Source organism: Pezoporus flaviventris, unplaced genomic scaffold (genome assembly GCF_033815535.1).
Source record: "Pezoporus flaviventris isolate CSIRO_AGI_PZ_B2104156 unplaced genomic scaffold, CSIRO_AGI_Pfla_v1 ptg000078l, whole genome shotgun sequence".
Lineage (NCBI taxonomy): Eukaryota > Metazoa > Chordata > Aves > Psittaciformes > Psittacidae > Pezoporus > Pezoporus flaviventris.
The window spans coordinates 5,618,379-5,637,223 of record NW_026892626.1 but is presented as its reverse complement, the minus strand read 5'-3'; the positions used below and the strand labels follow the sequence as shown (position 1 = coordinate 5,637,223).

The 18,845-nt window shown below is 43.7% G+C and overlaps 1 long non-coding RNA gene across 1 annotated transcript; it reads right to left on the bottom strand.

Annotated features, from left to right (window-relative positions):
- Positions 1–13,610: 13,610 nt before the first annotated feature.
- Positions 13,611–16,654, bottom strand: LOC133279638 (uncharacterized). The gene is made up of 2 exons (XR_009746934.1): positions 15,003–16,654; positions 13,611–14,000 (listed from the first exon to the last, which is right to left on the bottom strand). It is a non-coding gene; the product is annotated as an uncharacterized LOC133279638 (long non-coding RNA).
- Positions 16,655–18,845: the final 2,191 nt, after the last annotated feature.

Below are 18,845 nucleotides of genomic sequence, written 5' to 3'. Positions count from 1 at the left end.
TGCATGCAGAATGCCTACAACCTACCGGGAAGACAAAGTAAGATGATAACTGAAATGGACTGAAGATCTGGGTTTCGGCTCTGAAATCTCTGATCAACAGATATTACAGAGCAGCTGTATTCTTAGGATTCTGAATTTTGTGCCTTACAGAGTGCTCTGAGAGTGCCTGCAAGAACCTCATGTAAAGCATAAATAAGAAACGTAATAGACATTGCTCTAATAAGGTTAAAATCTTCAAATTAATTCAAGGGTTTTCACCGAGTTCATGTCTGAAAAGTCACAATGAAGTATACCATTGTCCTAGTGTGCAAGAGGTGGATGTTCAGCATCCTCTGCCATACCATCTGATGGAACATCTCTTGGGGTATCCGGGGTAGCCAAAAGCATGAAGTGCTCTTTGGAAATCTTGCTTTACTCTAAGCAGAAACTTAACCAATGGCTCATCAACAATCACAGAAGGCAGCTGGGTTTGAGCCGATACCACATCCACCCTATAGAACTTTTCATATATTTGTATTCGCATATACATATCCATATAAGAGGAATTTAATTATATTTATTTCTTAACATGTTAGCTTTGTCCTGCATCAAAGGCATTTAAGTCTTTGCAGTATCTTCAATGGTTTCTGGATCAGACCTTTGATGAGTACAACCCTGAAAACAGACAGTCTTTGAATAGTAGCTGGTGATAAGTATTTGAAAAGATGATTGTGTCTCGTAATGAATCATTAAGTCCTATAAAATGCATCTGTCACTGCAGTGATTAAACTCTGCTCTCCCCACCCTCTCCCCACCCTCCCATTTGCACTAATTAGTGCAGGATGAGCTGCTGCCTAAAAAATAAGAATTCTAGAATATGTAATTGATTTTAGTTCCTGTAAACACCACGCCTGAGGAGTCGGGAGTGAAGTCCGTGCAAGCATGGCTCATAGAGGGACCTTGTTTCGGGTGGCAGCCCTGCCGGGGCTGGGGTGCTGGTCCCTCACCCAAGTTTGAGCCAGCCCCATCTCATCCTTCTCCCACTCCCCCAGCCTGCCACAGCCCTCGCTGTGCTCTAGACAACTGTGTCTCACCCAGAGTCGTGTGAGGGGTGAGTTAGATGAACGGTAATGGGCTCCCGGATACAAGAGGTGTTTCTGTGTGCAGTAACTTTAAAATCCTGCTTTTTAGGATGCAGAAGTTGCCAAGGATTGTGAAGTTTTGCTCTTAAAAGTGACATAATGTGGAATCGTGCTTATTGCACCCCAGTGACTCTCCTAAATGTGCTCAGGGGTTATATAAAGATGTGAGCTATTTTTCACTCATCAGCTCCAAAAATTTACCTTGGATTCCTGCTTTGTCATCCATAATCTCTTTTAAAGGCTCCATTGGGCAAGTCGTTATCCAGGCATGCAGATAAAGCACATCTAGCGCTGGGGCCTGAGGGGCTGCTCAGAGCTCCCCTCCCCGCAGCCACAGGGGCAGCATTTGCAGGCATCTGACAGTAAAAGCCCCCAAACCCCTGTTGCTTTCCTGCTGTGCATACCTCAGCACTGCTGCCTCTGTCACACCCCAGCACTGACCTGAGGTTTGCAATAGCTATTTGCAGTTAGGGGCCTCTTTCCCAACTCTGCTCTGTGTGTACAAGGCAGTTCCCAGCTTGTGTGGTGTGAAGGGCCAGGAGTGCTGAGCATGGGAGAGGAGAGTGCCTTGCGCTCAGTGTTAGCCCCAGTCCCTCCTCATGTCTAGGGCAGTAAATGGACCCCAAACCCCTGTTGCTGACACAGCGGTGCGCAGAGGTGCAGCAGACACGTTCTGCAAGTCACTCCGCAGTGTGGAGACCTGAGCACCTCCTCACAGCTTCTCAGGAGCCGAGAACAGGCACGCTGGGAAAGATGGGCATCACAGAAGCACCACACGAAGCGGGCTTGGTTCTGGATTTGTATTTGCTCTGGCATTTGGATGAAGCTGTCTGCAGACCTACCCCAGCAAAGCCAATGGAATGGAGAATGTGGCTATTTTATTTCATTCAAACTCTCATCGGAGCTTTTTGCCTCCTTGGAGTCCCCTCTCCCTTTGCTCCAGCTGCCGAGCTGGGCTGGCGGGGCTGAGGGCAGGCCCAGCGAATTGCACCATGACCACTTCTGTCTGAACAGCCCACACGCTTCCAAATCCATTTAGAATAGATTCAGTCATAGTCATTTACAAGGGCCACAGCTGGACTCCATAAGGAGCAGTTTGTTGGTGGAGTTCTCGCTCTTTCCAAGGGCAAATGGCATAAGCTTGCCGTACCATTTTCCATAGGAATAAAAAGTTGGAATTTAGACCTGAGCTGGCTAAATGCTAAATATGTGCATCTATTTACATGGAAGCCTACCCTGGTGAGGTCAGGGGGATAATGCCAGACAAGGTCATGGAGGAACTGCTTCACTTTCATTTAGGGAGGGAGGAGCAGGCATAAACACTCCAAGGAATACACCTTATAGCACAGCACCCTTTCCAGAAGTCATTACTCGTACCTCTATTTCCCTAAGCTGTGACTGTCCCCAAAGCAAAACCTGCCACAGCTCGGGGTGTCCTCTCTCTACCCTTTCTCTTGTTATACTGCTGTCTTCAGTAAGGCTGAATGCCCAATTGTGTGCTCTGATTGCAAATGTCCCATGCTTTGGCCTATAAAAGAGAGGTGCCCTAATCAGACTAATCTTCACAAAGCCATGCTTTCTTCTTTATGTCCTTCAAGAATCACTTCTGCTCTGCCATGTCCAGCCAAGTTGACAACCTCGCACTTCTCCTGTGATACAGAACAATTCCTAAATAGAAACAGCTACCTTGTGAAATTGTATGATCTCCTTGCCATAACCCTTATTGTTCAATTCCCCTGCTGCCTTTTCCTCCTTCAGGGTCCTTCAGCATGTGATTCTAGGAGTAAATAATCTCTCTTTTATTTTTTTTCTTCTGTTCTGTTTTTAGGTCCAATTGCTGTCAAAGCTGTAGTTCAGGATATGGAACTTCTCTGGCTGGACATCACCCAGCAAGAAACAGTTGCCCTGGAATTGCCTCTTCAGTTTAGTAATTCTAATATTATGTCTTACTTTTTCATCTGCCACGTAGCTACTGAAGTAAGGAGAAGTTGTTCACTTTTTATTAAACAGAAATACTATTAAGCAATATTATGTAAGGCAGGCCGTACCACCACCACCACCACCATATTTCTTTCTTCCTAGTCCCAACTCCTTACCTCACACTGTGAGCACTGATGGGCTGCATCGCTGTGGCAGTGCCCAGCAGTACTATTGGTTCTCTCAGGCAATTGGCGTGCACAAAGAGTCCTCATGGCCTCCGATATATGGACATTATACATGGGCAGTGAAATCAGGCTCAGGTTTAGGGCTTCTCACAAGCTCTAATGACTTCAAAGAATTTGCATCCACTTGGCTAAAACAGTGGCTAAGGGCGGCTGAATGAATGTAAATGAGGCGACTCCTCATTCTGTATTTCTTTATCTGAGGAGCAGTTTATAAATTCCAGGTAAGTATCTCTTTCTACCAGCTTTGCACAGTTCTGCTCTCTCGGGGTGAATAAATTTTTTTGATGGGTGAGTTAAAACGTAATTATTTTTTTCATTATCACTGTCATCAGTATAAATGGCAGAGGTGTAGGGTTTTTTGCCCAAGCTTTTAAATTTTCATGACAATTTTACTAAGCTGTTTTATACGTTATTAAGCACACCTGTGATTTGTTTCAACCTATACCTTAATGTGATGTTTTAAGTGAGTGTTCCCAGAAGAGGGCAAAGGGAACCTGTACGTGGGGGACCCAGCTGCAGCCTCAGGCTTCTCTGGGTGCTGCAGTGGGGCCTATGGACAGCAATGGTCGAGGTGCCTGAAGTACACTGTTCTGCCACTGAGGTTTTCTTTTGAGACTCTTCTGAAAATCCCAGCCTAAGCAATTAACTGTGTTGATCATTCCTGAGGATCAGGACCCTGTTCTGTAAGGCTAAAAAGCAATGCTTTTGTGAACATGGGTTCTGTGCACAGGGAAAGGAAAGGTTACAGACTGAAGCCCATGTTTACCCAAACACAGAAATAATTCCTTCTTGTGGCTATTTCTAAAAACCACGGTCAGTGCTTGTACTTATTTTTTGAACAAGACTTTTCAAAGTGGTTTTACAGGGAGCTGGTCTTTGTAAGCCATTGACAGAGAGCAGGGACACCAGGACTTCAGCACAGCTCACACGATAATGTTTGAGGGCAGGAGGAGCTGAATGGAGCCCTTCTACTGAGTGAAAGTCTGTTCTCATGGTATTACAGTGTTCCCCAAAGTGCATTGGCCATAGTTCTTGGTAAAAATTACTAGTTTCTGTAATGTGCATTGAGATTTGCCTGACCAAATCCCAGACTGTATAGTTGTCTGCTGTCAGTTTGTAGCAGCTGTAGATCTGCTTCTCTCAACTGGTACAACCACACTTTCCAAATGCTGGTTAGTGCTCAGACTGTAACTAATGTACAATGGAGTTTGCAAGTATCTAATTTTCTCTTGTTTGCAAAGCAAACTCTCTGTCAATAAATTTACATTTCTGCTTTCCTGAATTTACCTCCCATATCATAAATTTGATTTTTTTAACTATTGTCATGTAAAAAAAATATCATCTTTCATGTACAAGTCACTGCTCCCTTCCCTTCTTCCCAGCTCTCAGATTTCACACAGAGGACCAAATCCTGAACATTTCTCTCAACTCTTGCTGAAGTTAATGGGAGTTCTTCTTGCCAAAAAAAAAACCTTTCTGAAATGTTCAGGGACTTCAGCATTAGCTCGGAGTAGCCTTCTGAGGGCAGGATGATGCATCACGCTGGAGGCAGGTGCTGGCCTCCTACTCTAACTGGGTATATTTCCACTCTAAATATAGAATATTCCCCTTTCTCACCCAGAAGATTGTTTAATTTCCACCACATTTCTCTTGCCAGTGTATTTTTGTACTAGCCACTCAACACGTGTTTGTTACCGTTTCTTTACAAAAGTGACAGTTATCTATCAGGCTCTTCCCCTCCCTTCACCTCAATAATTTCTTGTTTTTCTGATAAGGGATTTCAGGCAGAAAGGTTTTTTCTGCTGCTTTTATGCTGTACGCTATGGTGTGTCCGCTAGGCCCTTCAGATCTAAAGCGCACCATTAGAAAAACCTAACACTCCATATCCCAAATGGGTCACTTCCCAAGTCTAGTGCTGAAATCCTTTTAGCTAATACTGTTCAGGTGACTTAGTACTAAATTATATTTTAGAAAGATATGGTCTGCCCTTTACTTTTTCATGGGGCTACCATTCAGTCAATTTTAAAGCTGTAATTCTTTTTCAGGGTTGCCATGGAAACAGGTTAGTGTTCCACTGCTGCCTTGTGAAAACGAGAAGAGTGCTCATACATCATTTTACTGCTCCTGGGTCGTTATGCAGTGTGGCTGTTGCTGGCTTCTCCTCCTCTCCTGCTATGCGCACGTTAGCAGGGGCAGAGCCTCATGCTGGTTTAGCTCTTCTAGCACCGTGAGTCAATTAGCTCAACTGAAGTAATACTTGAAATACGCATGCTCTGTTTGTTCCTTGCTCCTTGTGCTGTTAGCACCAACCTTAACATGCGCCAGGTAGGGAATTCTGGGCCTTTGAAGAGCAGCTTTCCTGAAACCTGGGCTTTATAGCCTGTAGCGCAAAGACTGTACTTCATACCGAGGTTACATCCACATGCGCGATATTGGGGTTAATACCTGATTCCTAGAAGGATTTATTTAGGCCTCAGCGTAAACAATATGCCTTACAGATAGGTACAGCACATCAGCAGAAGACAGGCCATAAGCCATGGAGGAAAATAACCTGTTGGACATTATAACAACATTTTAGAGTGATCAAAATTAGTAGTCTTTACCTCTCAAAATCACTCTGGCTATGCTTTAAGTTAGAAGTCTTACCAAACCCAAAACATAACAAAGGAAACCGCTCAGGTACCTCCATATACAAATATGTCAGACAATATTTGTAGTCTCTATATACATTTTAGAAAGGTAACTAGAAATAAATATATATATGTAACATTAAATAGGCAATCCTGATACTCCATTCACGTTCTTCTACCCTGTCTAATACCACAGCATTTAAATACTTCAAGTAGTGTGGTTAACACCAATCACATTTTAAAACTGTGCAAGGGGATATTTTGGAAATTGGGGATTTATGATTTTTTAAAATATACTACTGTAAATTTTTGTTGGGGAAGGCAGGGTCAAAAAAAAGATTGTTTTTGCTTTAGGAGTTCATGCCACATTTCTCAGATTTGTGAAAGATCAGTCTTTTCCCAGGAAGCATCCAAGAACATATTATTTGATTAAAATCTGTCTAATGTATGGCTGAAACTCTGTTGCCATTTACAAACATAAGAATTATACAGGGTACAGTTGTGATGATACTCTAGTGCTGCTTAGGACGGTAACTAAGGTAAGTGTAAGGTTTATTTAAAGCGAAAGGAGCCACATTTAAAGACCAGGCTTCAAAGCACTGTTGAAGGCAGATAACAAACACAACCAGATAACGTTCCTTCCTGTGCCTCTGAGGTGAAACACCATCAATGAGATGCATTAAGATTTTTGTCCTGTCATTGTTAAGTTGGTGGCTTTCATGACAGGTTGAGAAAGTTGGGGCTGTTCAGCCTGGAGAAGAGAAGGCTGCGTGGAGACCTCATAGCAGCCTACCAGTATCTGAAGGGGGCCTATAGGGATGCTGGGGAGGGACTCTTCATTAGGGACTGTAGTGATAGGACAAGGGGTAACGGGTTCAAACTTAAACAGGGAAAGTTTAGATTGGATATAAGGAAGAAATTCTTTACTGTGAGGGTGGTGAGGCACTGGAATGGGTTGCCCAGGGAAGTTGTGAATGCTCCATCCCTGGCGGTGTTCAAGGCCAGGTTGGACAAACCCATGGGTGAGATGGTTTAGTGTGAGGTGTGCCTGCCCATGGCAGGGGGGGTGGAACTGGATGATCTTAAGGTCCTTTCCAACCCTAACTATTCTATGACTCTATTTCATTGGCTAGTGAAGTGAACTGCTTTAGCAAGGGATCTCAGTGCTTTTGCATACAAGTAATTAAGGAGTGAAAGGCATGGTGTGGACACAGGACCTGTGTGTGCTGCAGCGCAACAGCAAAGCTCTACCAGGTAAGCATGTGGCTTAGATGAAGATGGTGCTTCTTGCTCTTTTCTTTTTAACTTTGTCTGTCTCTGGGATCTAGATCTTGCTTGCTGTAACACACATAAAATTGAAGTCAAGGAACTTTTCTTCCTGGAAAACATTTTTTTCATTATTTCAACTGTTTCTTTCATGCTTAAAATCTTTGTGGGCTTTTTCAGCAGTAGTTGTGCACTCAGAGGTGGCCAATAAACCTGCCTGCCTTCTTGCTGTCAGGGTGTATTCAGTCAAACAAACAGCAGTGTTTTGTCAGGCCATAGGAAGTTACACCTGGATGGGAGCACTTCCACTCCCTGTGGTACAGCCACTAGGACCTACATCCCTGCTGTCCTGGCAGCAGCCAGCTGACAGCACAGGGGTATGCAGAGACCAGCGGTTTGCATTCCTCCACCTGCAGTCTGGGTCATGAGCTCTAGGAGAAGGAGTAACAGTCTCAGGTTAAAAGTGAGCCTTGACATAGGGCTGTGGCAGATTATTTCTCTTTTCTATCTCCCTCCAGATTTGGTGATCAATCACTGTTGATTCCCCAGAGTACCAGCCTCTGGATCACCAGCTCACAGGCACTGGAAGCCAGGTGTTAGATTTTGTTTAATGTTTTATTGTCCAAATGGGACTTGGACCCAGGAAGGTAGAGCAAGGCTGCATGCACAACAGCCAAGCAGCACAAGAGCTTGGAGTGGGGCACTGCCAGTCCATTCAAGCTGCAAAATGAAGTTTGCCTGCTTCTAGGAGTAAACTTGACCCTTATAGAAAGTGACTACCTTCATTTTATGATTGTAATGTACTAATAGCAACTCTTGGTATAACCTGCAGGGCTGGAAATAACGAGAGAACTGAATACAATACTCCTAGGGCATGGGCTTAAAGTGATAACTATTCAAGCGTAGCCTTTGACTAATGCAGTTGCTCTTGCACATCAAATAATGTCAGAAATGCCACACTCCATATGAAAGGGCTATAAAACTTCATTGTGATCCTTCAGCCCAGAAATCCATGCTCAAAAGGCTAAAAAGCGTTTCAATCTGCTGCATTACATATAGGGAAATGGGCACAGGAATAGAAGATACTCCAGGTCACCTGCATTACATTAGAAATGTGTTCTCCCTGGTCAGTGTTGTTACAATACCACATCCACACACATTGCTTTTTTTATCCCTACAATTTTGTTTTGAAATATTCTATTAGCCAGAAAAGGCTACTGGAGGGCAGCTAACAGAGTGATACCTAGACAACAGCATGGATGACTCCTACAGTGTTTTGGATCTTTGAAGCCAACCAAGACATCTTGCAGCAGTGAGTCTGATCCATGATGAGTTTGGCCATGTTGGCAGCCAGGATAGCAACAGCTGAAGAAAATGCAAACACAAGCATGCCCTGCCCAGCAAAGGACTAGGGTATCAGAATGAGTCCTCAGCACTGGCTCTTGCAAGGGAAAAAAAACTACTTTTGTTGTGCTTTCTGGAACAATTCCTGTGATAATGATGGTGTAACAAAAACAGGAAAAAAACTCCATCTCGAACATTGGCACAGCAGCATGCATGCTTGCCTGGAGTTTGAGCTTGCAGCACAGAAAGCAAAGCAGCTCCCAGCTATGCCAGCTGATCGAGCAGGTGTCTCTGAGGGCATGTTGGCCAGTCAGCGAGTTCAACAAGACATAATAGCTTCTATTCCAGGTGTATGCTATTGAATTCAGTTAGACTGCAAGATGGTGGGGTTTATTTTTTATTAAAAAAACCCTATTCTGGTCTCTTCATTTTTTTCTCACAGATGCTGATCGGTAAAATAAAACCATTTACAGTTCAGGTAAATGAATGTTCATGTTTGCTAAAACTCAAAGGTGCCTATCAATCAGTCCAAAATAAATAGTCTTTTTATTTCATTACGTTCAGGCAAGCTGTTGTTTGCGAGTTTGCTGCCACTGCAAAAGCAGCACTTCCCTAAATGATGGTAGAGCACATTCAGTGCTAGTCTGGCAGGCATCTTGCTCTGCACAAAGCTCCTTTCCTATGTCCGTACAGCACCATACTTGTGGGAGCTCAGCCCAGGTGAACTCTGCTGTAGCAAGTAAAAACCATTCCATAAGACTAAATCTGCTTCCTGTCAGGGTTTCTCAGAAGTTTTCTAAACCACCACAATTTGACAACAGTTGCAGTGCATCTTAAATACCCAGTCTTCCCTAAGTATGAAATAGGTATGTTCTTATTCTACCTTAATTCCTGACTTTTGTTGACTTGTTAGTGCCTTTTGTTCTATTCAGAGCATCCAGTTCAGCAACACCCCAAGTAGTTAAGCACCAAATGTTACTTATTTACCCTCCAAGGATGTTTTGCAGTAACTTAAAATTAAAAAACCCACAACTGTTGGCTCCTCTCTGCAAGTTGCTGTCTAATGCAAACAACCCTTAACCTCTTCTTTCCTCCCCAAATAGGCATCTATTATAAAAGCAGTTCTGGCTTCTGCTATCATCAGTAAACATCATGGCCTACTATATCACTGTTGCTGAGAGGCATTTCCCAGCCCTTTCCACGCTCAACAGGATGCAGGCAGAGGGTTCCACAGCTTGTCTGAAGAGTCTGCTGCTGCCTCTCATGGTCTGCTGCTGCCACAAGAGCTCAAAGCCACATTGACTGTCTCACCTATTGCTTATCTGATGTGATGGGGATTCTTCCTGCTCTTCACAGGAGCAGATGATGGGCAGGACCCCATGCCCATGGCAGAGTTGGTCCCTGGACCCTGCTGTCACAAGCACCAGCTTTGTCCTGCAGTGGTTTTTGCCAGCCCCAGGTGGTCCAAGGAGTGTGCTGGTGCTGCAGGACTGGTGGCATACAGAGACGGATACTGTGGCCTGATGGGCTTTACTTTGGGACATTTGTTCTAAGCACTAGCAAAACTTGACAAAAAAAAAACACTGATGCGTGGGGTTTTTTTTCTTTCTCGGACGTGTTTCAATGCTGCCTTTTGTTGTTTTAGGAGTTATTTGTTGCAAAATAAACACTTCACAAGAGTGATTAAAAAAAAAAAAAAACAACAACCAACCACCCCCACAAAAACAACCCCAACAACATTTTAGCACCCAGTCACGTCATTCCATACCCAAACTGGATGGTCACCAGTGCTAGCAGACCTTCCACCCTCCTCTTCCCTGCATCCCATTCTTGATGGGAAATACTGGCATTTTGCAAGACATTTTCAGCTTGGTTACCCTCTGACAATATACCAGGTTCTTCAGCTTTCTCCAGTCTTCCCTGTCCAGCCCTGGGAGAAGTGCCAGGCGCTGCAAGGAGCTGCCATCCAGTACCTGTGGGGATCCAGTGGGTGTTACCAGTTTGTTGGAGTCCAAATCTTGGTTTCATCTCTCACTCTACGTTTTTATCATGGATGATATTCAGTACTGAGGCAATCACTTTCTCACATATTTATTACTGTTGGCTCTTCTGGTTACATAAACCAGCTAAATTTCAGTGTTATCTTCTGACATATACAGAGATACCAGCTGGGGACAAAAATGTTCTGGGCAACTCTTCAAAGCAGTGGCAAGGCTTCTTGGTCATAGCAAAGGCTTTCCCTCTTACAGTGCCCACTATCTGTGTAATACTAAGGAAAAGTTATCAATTATACTTTCCAGCAGTAGCAAATGAAATACAAAAACCAAGTGAAATATGCTAAGTGGTATATTTCAGGGTCTGTTCTTTTCTGAATCCTGAGCATGGGCAGTATACTGAGTAAAAGTCATGCTTGTCCAACACCTGCTGGAGTTTATGGTAGACCACTGCTACAAAAACAGGGCTCTGCATGCTGCATAAGATTAGATAGACAGTAGATAGATAGATGGATGATAGACTTGGTAAAGTTTTCAGAATGAAATAAAACCAAAGGCTGCAAGCAGAAATCTCATTTCTCTCTAGGGTAGTGGGGTAAAACCATCTAGGTGGTCCCATCCCATGTGTTGATATACTTTCTCATCTGAAGAGCTGCTAAGCTACAAGTAAGGGTCAAAAGCTCTTGAAACATCTGACTTTCAAAGACTGGGTTTTATTATTGCTGGGTTCTTCTATTGTTGTTGTCTTGGCATGCACAAGGTACCATGGCAGAGCAGGGTCCCCCTGGGGACAGTTGCTTTGGAGGTACAGCCAGTGCTGCAACCAGCATGACTTGGGTATTGCATTGCCAGGCTGCATAAAACTGCCACCAAGCACGCGGAGTCAGCATGGTGGAGAAGAGTAAGCCTTTCCTCTCAAAGGATCATGCTTAGGCAATATTAACTCCTAAAACCCCAGTAAGGGAAAAACTATTAGCAACATGCTTGACTAGAAGGCTGCAGCCAGATAATATTCAAAGCATCCAACCTGGGCCATTGACTGGAAAAATAGTATCCATATACCATATGGAAACAAAAACTATGCAGTAGAAAGCATCTTTATTTGCTGTGTGATTCTATTTTCCACTGACTTTTCTTCTATACCATCAAATATGCATGGGTTTGTAAAAAATTAGTGTGTGCCTATACAGACATTTACATAAAAATGCCTCATTTTAAGAAAAAAAAATCATTTCAGACAGTTACTGGACTGAGTGCAGTCATTAAGCATTATAGACTGATAGCTTATTGTTCACTTATGTGATAATTTTACTTCCAATTATATCTGGGTAATGAATAAAGACAGTTAAGACTTTAACCTATTTTCAGAAACCAGAGTTCTATCAACATGCAGTTATTTATGCTAATGAAAATAATGATCCTTTTATAGTGCTTGTCACTGAAATGGAATGATGTCCTGCCAACTGTGCATGTTTGCCAGTGGCTACAAATTAATCAGCTAAACTGGAGTGGTAATTGGAGTAAAGACAAGTCAAGGGGCAGCAAGGCCAGCTCTGGCAGAAAAGCTTTTGAAGATGAATACCCTGTTCAGCACACAAAACAAAAGAACTTGTTTATATAATGCTGTTATTTAATTAAATTTAAGCAGCTGTTTCATCAAGAGGTCGCTGAAGATGAATGTGGAAGGTGATGGGCAGGGGAATCAAAATGCGATGATGATTGTGTTATACTGGATTACACTGTACATTTCCCTCACACCTGCCTAATGACATGGTTTCATATAGCTCCTGATTACAACCTGCAGACAGACACCAGACTGTAACCCCAGCATAGAATGCACACAAGGACCCCGTCTGGAGATGCTGACTCCAGAGGTCAGTGTTTCACTGAGCACATACAAAGCTCTGACTTGGTGGTCCACATGTGCCTGCCCATGACATATGTCCCTGTGCCTGGATGCTGAGCAGACAGGGGACATCCTCAGCATCCTGCCTTGGTTTGTTTTGGCTTCCTGCTGTAAAGCGTAGGGGTGGAATACAGGAAGTGCTTGTGCCTTGCTTTCCTCAAACAGCCTTTTTTTTTTTCTTTTCTATCTTCCTTTTTTCAGCCTCCTTCTTGCCCCTTTCTCTGCTGAGGTTTTTTATTTTGCCTTGTAGGCACAACTAGTAATCGCTTTGAGCAGGACACGTAACTAAGCAGCGGTCTGCGCTGAACATTTCTTGCCCATCAGTGGTGGATTCTTCCCGACAACTGCAGCACTGTGGCTGGGGTGAAGCTTGCAGTTCATCATGATAGTCCCATAACATGCTACAGAAGAGGGATAAGTAAAACTTGAAGTCATCCTCCACGGGCCGAAAAACCTTCCTGCTCCCCTTGATGCTTATCCAGTCTGAAAGGTTCTTCCTGTTCCCTGCCCCTCAGCCTACCCTGATCTTGAGCGAAGACTAAAGCAATCATATGAAGGTTTTCCTTAGCTGAGGGCTCAGAACCTGTGGTTGGTTGAATAGGAAGGAGCAGCCATTGATGCGAGCCTGGAAGTGTCATAGGAATAGAAGGAAATTGATAATTATTCATGCATATGACATTTTAAAACACACTTTTAAACTCCACGGTTGCAAAGGAAAAAGTGGAAAGCGTGACACTAGTCCATAAGGCAGAGAAAAAAATAAGCCAGCCTTTTGCCTTCCCCAAGTACCCCATGATTCTTTGCAATGACCTTGCATTAACACAAAATTCAGAGTTCTGCCCACAGAGGAGTTTGGGATGTGAATGCTGAAGCCTTACCTTGGTTTTTGGTCCAGTCTCAAATGAGCTCAGATCTCATTGGTAGCCGTAGACTCCCTGCCTTGAGAGACACAAAGAGCAAGGAGCTTTGCTAACGCCTGTCTTGGGCACATTTAGTAAATACTAAAGGAGTTTTCAAAGGCACATTTTGTTGAAGAGTCTGGTTTTGAAATTATGAGAACCTTAAGCATTTTTGCAATATTAATAATAATTAAAAAACTGGCACTGGTTGAGAAAGTATTCACAAGGATATCAATTTCATTCAGAAATGCTATTTTGTAACAGTCAAAACACGTTACGGGAGTATTTCATTTGGACTTCCATCTTTTATTTTGTTCAGCCTCAAAGAAGATTTCCTTCATGACAGATGTAGAAGCTTTTTGCTTACAGATGAAAAAAATAAATTTCCAGATTTAAATTTTCCAATGAAATGTATTACAAGCAATTCACCTACTGCGAATCGTGTACCCATTTCCCTGTGGCAAACACATAACACTTACCTGACGAGAAACTTCCCCTGTCACAGCCTCAACAGGAGCTTTGTCATTCACCCCTATGAGAGAACTTTCTGTAGCCCTTGCAAGAACCGCGCTGCTGTGCGTTGTTAAAGGCAGAGACCACACTGCATCCCAGGAGACGCCAAAGTCAGTCTCTTGTGAATATCTTTGTTTAATAGCTCAGCAATTTTGATCTGTGCTGGAGGGGAACAAGATGGGAAAAGGCGCTTTGCAGTACTATTTAAAGACTACTTAACGCACTATTGACAGGTCACTTTTTATCAGAGTGTCTTTATGCTGTTAGAGCCCAAATCCTATTCCTCTTGGTGCACAAAACCACTTCCAATCTAAGAGGGCATTTTGTGATCCTTAAATTTAATTGCCAGCCCCCAGTGTCTTAGGATGGAGACCAGTGGGTATCCTGCAGCCTTGTGCTCAGCAGCAGCAGGTGAGATGCTGCTGTCCTTTGTGCCAGTGAAGGTGAACTCCTGTAGGATCAGGCCTTATTTGAGTAAAGCAGTGTAGCATATCGCATTAAATTGGCACCCCTGCCTGCTCCTGTGAGCTTGGCGCTGTGGAGTTTTCAATAAAATGTGAGTAATTATTTTATAAGGTGTATAAAGAGCTTATTCAAGGCACATGCTCATTAAGCTCTTTCAGTCGTCATTAACATCAACCCCTAAAGGACAACAATGGTAATAATGCAATATGGGGCTGAAAACTGTGACATTTAATAAGAGAGCACCATGGAGTGATTTGAAAACACTAAGCCTCTCCTGCAGCTTTCTGCTAGGGTTAGGAGAATGTGAATTCTTGAAATTAGTTAATGATTCTTCTATTACACTTGGACTAATCTGGAAGGTTGGTACTTAATTGGAATGAATTTAGCATTCGAGATTGATTTTATAGTGATACATGAGAATGAGTCGTCATTCCAGATCAAAACTAAGAGGGCAAGGAAAAGATGCTTTGTTTCAAGCAGCAGCACAAGCCACCCTCACACAAGGGTTCTCTAGTGGTTCTCCAGCTGCAGAGGGGCTGGGAGTAGCACTGCACTCTATGGGAAAGGTTAACCCAGAGGAGTTAGCAGGAACCTCCAAGGGTCACTACACCAAGGGACTGGTGTGCTCCTGTTTGTTCTGCACCACAGCAGCAGAACAGGTCAGATCTAATAGACTGTTCTAGATTTGCACTGGAGTACCTGGCATCAAATTTGATCCTTTAGGCTGCTGCATCATGGTGGTCCCCAAATCGTCATGGCTCAGTGTTGCCACTGCTGTCCCCTGTGAGCAGAGACCAGTATGAGGTCATGGATCTTTTCCTTCTACCAGTCTGGAACTGCTCTCTCGGCTTGGTCTCCATCTTTCCTGCAGGGCATCAGGGCTGCAATATCCTCTAGACCAGCCTGTTCTCGCCCACATGATCTCCTGCATTCAATGAAAAAAGGTAATTCTTCTCCTTCCCTGGCCCTCTGTGAGCAGTAAGATTTTCTGAAGGATACCAGTGAATCGTGTACTTCCAAGGAAAAGCAAAACATGTACTCATCATTTCCAGTGTTGCAGCCGGAGCAGCCCATCACAGTACCCGCTGCTCTGCACCTCCACTTTGCCCCTGTCTGAGCTGCTGCCTGTGCAGGCAAGTTCTTTTAGCTCAGGCAGACCTACAGGAAACCGTGCCCTTGCAAAGGAGAAATGCTCTATCTGTGTAAGGGCTGATCTTCAGGCCTGCTGGGATGCTGCGTACAGTGACAGCTAACCAGCCGTCAGCTGCATCTGCCCCACAAGTTTGACCGTTACCTGAAAAGCAGAGGCCAAGGGACAGTACTCGTTTTGCAGGTGCAGCACCCTGTGTACTGCAAGTTTAACAGCAGTGTGGAAATGTTCACAAAAAGATAAGGAAGGAATGGGAAAGGAAAGGAGGGCCATTAGAAGTGGTTGTAGCTGACAGTTGAGCCAGAGTACAATATGCAAACCATGGTATCAAACCCTGCTCCTGTGCTTATCCTGTGGGTTGTGTCCTCCCTACCAGCACCTCCAGCACCACCCAAGAGACGTGCAGACACCGGCACCTCAGCACTTGCTGCTTTCTCTCCCATCAGGATCAGCAACAAAGCTCCCCCTGGGCATTACAAAAAGGTGGCTGCTAATGAGCACACAGCTCTGAAAGTAAGGGGCTGGACTGATAACAAAGGTAGGAAGCAGCATACACCTTCCTCGGCTCTAACAGTGCTAGGAAACCTTTTTCACACGATGGATAGGTGTCACCCACAAGGGCTGCTGGAGCCCAGATGGAAAAGCAGCACTAACTGTCTAATCTCATCCCCAGCCTCAGCTCCCTACTCAGTAGAGCCTGAGCACAAGAACCGCTCATCAAGCTGAAGAGCCAGCTTGCAGTGCCAAAGGAGAGGCTGGCAAGAGTCGTGTAAGGATTAAATTCAGTGATGGGAGGGGACAAGTAATGAGGGTTAGAAGTTGAACCAATGGGTCTCTACACATTTGGCTGCTCCAAGGTCAGCTTCTCTTTTTTTTGTTTCCTCCGGTATCTTTAATATCCTCCTTCCTCTCTGACACAAATCATTGATCCCTGCTCAGATGCTCGGCTCCTGTATGATTTTAGAGTAGAGCTGAAGGCTACAAGGTTACTGAACAACAAGCAGAACCTGCTTTATTGCCAAGTATTTAATATCCTGTTTCAAGCAGTGGAAGCTTAGAGAAAAAGTATGGCATGATCCTTCTCCCAGCATATCCACTGTGCCTCTAGCATAACGAAGGTGAGGAGAGGTGGGAGGTTCAGAGCCATCAAATAAGAAGACATCTTCTCATATGAGTCCCTTTTTCCAATAAATCCGCACGTGAAAAGACATTCACACTCAAAACAAGGCCAAAACTGCACAGTTATGCCCATCACTCCCAATATTACTACTTGCTCATTTCTTGCATATGTGCAGTATTATATGGCAGTAAGAGCAATGGGGCAAAGAACTAGTTTCAGAGTTGTCCACAAAATGCCTAAAAGCTTGGACTACTATAAAAAATAAGTATTTATTTATAAATACATTGTGTGAAAAGAAGAGTGTTTTTTCTTTTTTCTTTTTTTTTTTTCCCTAATAACTGATGCTGGGTTTAAACCTTTTGTTTATATTTTTGTTAAGCTCTTTGCCCAAAGATGGATTTTTTTTTCTGACTGAAATTACTTCTCATCTGCAAAACGTTCTGTCTACCTTGCAAGAAGGTCTTTTGCTTGTGACCTTCAAAGCAGAGATCATGTTGTCCAAAAATTATTTTGATCCTCTTGCTTCTAGGATACATGTAGATTTGCCCTGTGGAAAGCCGTGTATATTGCATATTCACCATGGCCTCATGCTGTGTACCATCATTACTACAACATCCACAAAATCTATTGTGATCAGAGTGTTCTAGGACAGGGGTTTTTAAGGATCCAAGTGAAAAGCTGCCTTTGTCAGAGAGCATGTAGCTTGAGGAACAGACATTTAAAGATGACTGTGGAGGAAATTTTGTAGTGCCATGAATCTGCAGCAGCACATGGTCCCAGTAGCTCATTTCATGGTGTGATGCCTCTCAGGGTACTCCTACTCTGCTGCCCTCTGGTGCCACAGCAGCATGGGTGGACCCCTCACCCTTTACACGCTGCAGACCCCCATGTGCCAGTGCTTCCCAGCAGTTCTGCAGTGCCAGTCGGGCTGCACATCCTGCAGCAGCCATGTGTCCAGGCTGGATCTGTCCCCAACACGCCCCGCACGTGGCTCTGGGACACCTCACTTCTGAGAAGTCCACAGCTTCGTGCTTATCAGAATCATTCCCCAAGTTATTTCCCCATGTGTAGGAACTGGATACGGCTCTGGTTCAACAAGGTATTTAACCATCTGCTGAATTAATCCGTTCCCTCAGCTGGAATGTGCAGAGGAGACAGCCTGAGCACTCAGCGCACCCCACAACTAACATTAAACCTTTCCCAAGCAGAGAATGTGCCAACCTCAAAATGGATTTTGTGTCACCTCCATGGCAGCCACCTGGTCAGCAGAGAAGTCCCAGGTCACACAGCTCTCAGCAGCACTGCCACCTCTTAGGTTGAAGCTGCAGACTGGTTTTAGCCCTGGAAAGCTGCCCGTCATTGGTTCAGCCAAGATGATTGGCACTGCACCTGAGTCACAGCCAGCAGCATCACTTCAGACTCCTCCACAGCCTACTTCTGCTCAGCTGGGATATTTTTTCTACAGCTGAAAAAAAAAAAGGCTTATTTTGAATAGCAGGTCAATTGATATTCAAAACAAATATATGCTGTAGTTTGTTGGAGCCAAAGGCTAAACATGTATTTCCAGCTTACCATTTTCTGTTCTTAGGATGTTCATTTGTGGACAGGCCATTGCGTACCGTATTTAGCAGTAAAAGTGAATTTGAAAAAAAATTACATTTTAAAGTAAAATGTGGTGAAATTTACCTAGAGAAACATTTGTGTAGCTATAGACTGACAGGAAAGGGAGATCACTTGTGTGAGTGAAAAGTATGCATGAGTAAAAACAACCAGTGCTGAATAACATGTATATAAGTATACATAGAAATTCAAGGAAAAAAGACATTTAGGCTGAAACCAGTGCATGTATGTTTGCTTCTATTTACACTGTATTTGGAAAATATAATTTTTAACAAAAGACAACTCGAGAGACAGAGGGGGGTGTATATATATATATATATATATATATATATATGCTTGCACACAGGACAGATGACAAAATGTCACAAATTGACTTTGCCACTAAAGAAAAATCCTCACATATTTAATGCTGAGTGGTTTTCATTGCCCTTTGTTGAAGAGATCTTTTTCTGGTCATAAAACTCTTGTTTTAGCCATCTCAATCACTAACAGCTGTCTATAAAATGGGACAGTGTTTCTCCTGTTAACACTTTAAACCCATATAGGCAGCTGCCACTGAGAGAGATGTTCTGTAAAAGCTGGATTCAGATGTTAAATCTTTTCTCAGATCCCGAGCTCCTCTAAAATCAGATCATACTGTATGTCTTAACAT